Below are 6355 nucleotides of genomic sequence, written 5' to 3' on the forward strand. Positions count from 1 at the left end.
ATTTCATTCAACCCTCATCAGAAGCTGCTTCTTATAGGAAGGAACACAGAGACCCGCAACTGGACAATGTGCAGTTGGGGCCCTCAGTGCTGATTGGGTGACTCCATAAGGCCCTCCCTTTAAAGCTCAGATCCACACAGAAGAGGAGGCACCAAGACTGTAGAGACAGACATGAGTGGTGACTTCAAAGAAACAGCGTCTTCTAGATGCAGCAGGACCGATGCACACATGGAGACTGGCGGTATTCCCAAAACCTGAACAAGTTCAAGGCAGACAGGGTCCCAGAGCAGAGAGGGGGAAGTGGCACGAGAACGCACCCTTAACCAAGAAGCTGCGTGTTTGTGGGCTTCTGTTTTCTTTGGAGGATGGTGGTTTGGTTTGTCTTTTTTTTTTTTTTAAGAGAACATAGTGTTGGGTAAGTAGGGAGTTGGGAAGGATCCAGGAGGAGTTAGTCAAGGAAAAAAAACATAGATTGGGCAAAATAGATTGTACAAAATTGTTTTCATTTAAAAAGCAAAAAGGAGGAGCAAGCCTTAATCATTTTCTTTGCTTCCTGGCAATAGAGATCCCCAGCCTCCTCTGTACTGATGTGGTTCACCGTGAGGCCTTCAGCTGAGCTCAGCTGAGCTGATGTTACAGGTGTGCCCTAGAACAGTAGTTCTCAACCTTCCTAATACTGCAACCCTTTAATACAGATCCCCAGCCATAAATTATTCTCATTGCTACTTCATAACTGTAATTTGTCTACTGACTGTTATGAATCGTGATGTAAATACGTGATATGCAGGATGGTCTTAGGTGACGGGGCCATTTGACCCCCGCAACGGAGTACAACTCACAGGTTGGAAAACACTGCCCTAGTTCCTCCAGAATTGTGGTCTAAATAAATCTCATTTTTATGAGGTTATCAATCTTGGAAGGCCTCATCTCAGCTGGACCAATGACCGGCATGGCATCAAAGCAGCAACAGACTTAAATTTTATCACACAACAGCAAGCACAGGAATCCTGCTCAAGATTACTTGAACTTTGCCCTTGGTCCTAGTACCTATGTTAGACTGATTTTTCCAGAACAAGTTGGAGGCTATGAATTAAGAAGGGACAGGGTATCCAAAAAGAGGCATATTGATCACACAAAAGTAATGCTCAAAAGCCATAAAAAAAGTCATGGAAAAACTTAAAACACTTCGGTCACCTCACTGAGGCCTGAAAGAAACATTACAGCATGCATTGTGTTGTATCTGTGTTTACAAGCCCAGGCTATCCAGGAACGTGTTCGAGGACTTGGTCCTATTTACATATGTACGGAAGTAAATGCTATATTCTGCAGAAGTATTTGCTCACAAAGGGTGAAGTGTAAGGAAAGGACAACAAAACCCAGGTTATACACAGAAAGAGACAATGTAAGAGAAGAGGTTTACTGTGTCGCTCAGGCTCCTCTAGAGCCACAGACACATGCCACCCCCCCAACTCAGACAGTTCTGAAATGCGCATCGTTTTATACTGAAGAATACAACGGAGTTTAAAAATATCTTTTCAGTAAGATCCTGTGCTTTTCTTAAGCTTTTTCACTTAAAATACTATTTTCCTAACAAAAAAGAGAGCTACTTATTCATATTAATTACTTCCTTATCCATCCTTCACGTTCTAAAAGAATTCTGTCTGGAATCCCACCCCTGACAACTTGGGAACACCAATGTTTTACTCCACAAATGATGGAGGGAGGAGGAGGAGGAGGAGGAGGAGGAGGAGGAGGAGGAGGAATAAAAGGAGGAGGAGGAATAAAAGGAGGAGGAGGAATAAAAGGAGGAGGAATAAAAGGAGGAGGAATAAAAGGAGGAGGAGGAACAAAAGGAGGAGGAGAAGGAGGAGGAAGAGGAGGAGGAAGAAGAGGAGGAGGAGGAGAAGGAGGAGGAAGAGGAGGAGGAAGAAGAGGAGGAAGAAGAGGAGGAGGAGGAGAAGGAGGTGGAAGAGGAGGAGGAAGAGGAGGAGGAGGAAGAGAGGAGGAAGAGGAGGAGGAGGAATAAAAGGAGGAGGAGGAATAAAAGGAGGAGGAGGAATAAAAGGAGGAGGAATAAAAGGAGGAGGAGGAACAAAAGGAGGAGGAGAAGGAGGAGGAAGAGGAGGAGGAGGAAAAGGAGGAGGAGGAGGAGGAGAAGAGGAGGAGGAGGAAGAGGAGGAGGAGGAAGAGGAGGAAGAGGAGGAGGAGGAGGAGGAAGAGGAGGAGGAAGAGGAGGAGGAAGAGGAGGAGGAGGAAAAAGGAGGAGGAGGAACAAAAAGGAGGAGGAGGAATAAAAGGAGGAGGAGGAATAAAAGGAGGAGGAGGAACAAAAGGAGGAGGAGAAGGAGGAGGAAGAGGAGGAGGAAGAAGAGGAGGAGGAGGAGAAGGAGGAGGAAGAGGAGGAAGAGGAGGAGGAGGAGGAGGAGGAAGAGGAGGAGAGTATAAAACATTACATTTCTCCAACACCCTGTAGCACTGAATGCTCAACGCTGTACTCTCACAGGTCGTGAAGCATAAACAAACCATCTTAGTCACGATGCTATGCTGCCTTCCGCTGCTCTGCACCAAAGACAGGGTCGTCCGCTTACCGCGCCCTTACGAGCCCCTCACATGCTCCTCACTCGCTCGATGAGGCAATGTTTGCATTGGAAGCACTGCAAAGGGATGGCTGCAAGGTCTTTTGTTTTTTCCAAAATAAGTTCAATGAAAACATTTCTATGTATTAAGGTTTGCCGAGCACATTAACTTAGGGAGGACTTTGTTAGCCAATTAAACATTTCCCTTCTTTTTTTTTTTTTTTTTTTGGTTCTTTTTTTCGGAGCTGGGGACCGAACCCAGGGCCTTGCGCTTCCAAACATTTCCCTTCTTAACAGAGACTGGGACAGAAATGTTGTGTGGATGTTGTGCGAAGAGCCAGTTTCTTCCAGACCCCGGATTCTGCATCTGGTTGGCTTTGGAAGTCAATGCTGTGCGGCAGTAGGCAGTACACACTCGTTGACAACTACCGATGCCAAACCTCCACACAGACTGAGGAGCGCCATGGTCACCATGCATGTCATGCAGAAGCAAGTGAGGTACGCTGTGGTAAATACGCCCAGAGGTAAAAGAACGGGACGCTATGAGAACATAAGGCGATAACTAATTCAGTCGCGGGACGATTAGAAGTTATTTTAGGGTCAGTTTGGATTCAAGAGTTTAAGCAGCCACCTCCAGTAGAAAGGCAGGGCATCAAGTGGAGGGATGGGGTTGCCATCCCACAGTCAAAAGCTGACCCAGAATTGTTCCTGTCTGAAAGAACTGCAGGGACAAAAATGGAGAAGAGATGGAGGAAAAAGAGGTCCGGCCACAGGCCCAAAGTGGGATCCAGCTCAAGGGGAGGCCCCAGGACCTGACACTACTACTGATGCTATGGGGTGCTCACAGAAAGGGGCTATCATGACTGCCCTCCAAAAGACCCCACAAGCAGTTGAAAGAGTCAGAAGCAAATGTTTACACCCAACCAATGGACAGAAGCTGGTGCCCCCTGGGGTTGAGTTAGGGAAAAGCTGGAGGAAGCTGAGAAGGAACATGATCCCATAGGAAAACCTACAATCTCAACTAATCTGGAACCCCAGATCTCTCAAACACTGAGCCACCCACCAGGTAGCATACACAAGCTGAGGCCCCCAACACGTACACAGCAGAGGACTCCCGGGTCTGGACTCAGTCAGAGAAGATGCACCTAACCCTCAAGAGGCTGGAGCCCTCCCCCCAAACCCTCGGGGGTGGGTATGGTGGGGAGAGGATGGGGGTGGAGACAGACATCATCTTGGAGATGGGAAGAGGTATGGAATATGGAAAAAAGAGAGAAAGAAGTTTAAGCACAAGTACCAGATCTTGCTTTTAAAAAAAAGTCAATTCAGTATCTTACCCTGTATTCTCTAGTACGGAACAACCTGTAATCTCAGATGTGTGTTGTAGAACAATATAAACTAGGCATGGTGGCAAGTGCCCGTGGTCCTGCCTACTAAAACCTGAGGAAGGAGCACCAGGAGGCCAGAAAGTCAAAGGGAGCATGAGCAAGATAGCAAAAGTCATCTTTTATGTTTTACTCTGATACAACTTACAACGTAAGCAATGTAACTGCTGTAGGGGATCTGTCGGAATGAACCCTGGCATATTCTAGAGCAAAGCCTATTTTGGGCAGCGAGTGAGGGAAACAATGTTTCAAGCTCGCACTGCTCTCCCTAATCTCCATCCATCCTTCCTGGGTGATTGCCTTACCTCTCCAGCACAGCAGGGGCCCCGCCCACAACCCCCTTCCCTCCCCATAAGGGCTGCTGACACCAAACCAGGAGCCTCGGCTACGTGGTGGCTCCTGTCCCCACTTTCCAGTGCTGACACAGAATTTTCTGCCAGGTCTGTTTAATAATTGCCAAGGGAGAATGACCAGTATGAGTAAAAATCCGAACTTAAAACATTTTTTGAAATCAGAAGTTTCTACCAGATCTGGAATTATTTTTATAATACCAGCTTTCAAAATTTCTTCTCCACTTCCTGTTGTTAAGTATTACAGAGCACTGGACACTCTATTCTCCATTTTCTTGATCCGTGTATCAGTCTGGGGACACTTATTTCATGTAGTCTCTTTATCTCGGCCTTGGTTATTAAAACAGCAATAGTACTACACTGCACAGGTGCACACTCAATAGAATGGCATTTAGGGGTTTGTTTGAATGCAGAGTGAGTGCCACCCTTTCTTTAATGACAACCAGAGACCAGGCTACAGTTAAGATACCAAAGTTGCCCTGGAGGACTCCAGTACTTCTGCACTGCAGTGTATCTGTCAAGCGGAAGTTCCCGAGCTAAGAAAACATCCTTCCAGCTCCACCCCCTGGGCCACGGGACCTGATAGTGAAACCACAGATAAACGCCTTTTAAATTTGTTCAAAAGACGAAGACAACTAAAGAAAACCTCAGTTGGCCCAAACGCAGAGAATAACTGATAAGGGGTGCCTAGACCCTGTTGGAAGTCTACAACATAACCCATGCCCAGACCCGATCAACTGGTACACATACGACATAACCCCCATACCTAAGGCCCAGGGAACATTGTAGAAGAGGGAGCAGAAAGACTGGAACCGCCAAAGGACCAAGAATTCTGCCATGACAGTTGCCCTTCAGAAACGACAGAGAACCACAGGGCTGCTCAGAGAAAACCAACAATGTTAATGTAGATGAAGGAAATCGCTCCAGGGCTCATCCCTAGACAGACTGAGAGCAGAAGAAATAATCTTCCCGAGGGAAGAGCTTCCTAACTGGCTATACAATGCCAAGGTCAGCCTTGAGATCATATACATACAAGCAACACTAAACGAACTCAACAGGAGGGGTGTGTGTGTGTGTGTGTGTGTGTGTGTGTGTGTGTGTGTGTGTGTATGCGCGCACACAAAGCAATAATAAAAAAAGAGGCCATGAATTTGAGAGGGAGCAAAGGGAGGCAAGGAAGGGCTTGGAGGAAGAAAAGGACAGAGGAAAATGATGTAACTATAATTTAATTTTTTTAACAAATAATGCTAGGAAAAAAAGGAGGTCCACATGTAGAAAGTTAAAATTAGATCCACATCTATCGTCATACACAAAAACTAGCTGCAAATGAATCAAAGACCTAAATATAAAACCTGAAACTGCTAGAAGAAAGCACAGGCAGTATGGCACATGACATGGGTGTGAACTTTCTGAATAGGACCCCAGTTGGCCAGAAATTGAGGCCAACAGTTGACAAGTGGGACCTTATAGAACCCAAACGCTTTTGCACACATAACGAAGTAAGGAGGAAGCCCACAGAACGGGAGAGGGCCACTGCCCGCGGCACCAGAGCAGAGAATTGCCATCCAGAATACAGAGAGAACCTAAGGGCTGCAGTCGGCTCAGCAGGCACGGACACTTGCTGCTCCTGCACAGGACCTGGATTTAATTCCCAACACACAGCATTCACGACCCTCTGTAACTCCAGTCTGAGAGGGTCTAAAGCCTGCGTCTGACTTACACAGATACTAGGGATGTATATGAAAGTAAGACCTCTGTACACATAACAAATCTTGAAAGGAGAGAGGGGGGAGATGGAGGAAAAAGGAAGGAAGGGAATAAAGGAAGGAGGGAGGGAGAGAAGGAAAGAAAGAAAGAGAGGGGAGGAGGGAGGGAGGGAGAAAGGAGGAGAGTAAGAAAAAAGATTCAGAAAACAATAAAAATAAATAAATAAATAAATAAATAAATAAATAAATAAATAAATACAAAAATGGGCATGGGCCTGGGGTGTGAAAAGAGAGTTCTCAAATGAAATAAAAATAACGAAGAAATATCTCGGGGAATGGGG

The sequence above is a fragment of the Rattus rattus genome, chromosome 2 (assembly GCF_011064425.1).
Source record: "Rattus rattus isolate New Zealand chromosome 2, Rrattus_CSIRO_v1, whole genome shotgun sequence".
Taxonomy (NCBI): domain Eukaryota; kingdom Metazoa; phylum Chordata; class Mammalia; order Rodentia; family Muridae; genus Rattus; species Rattus rattus.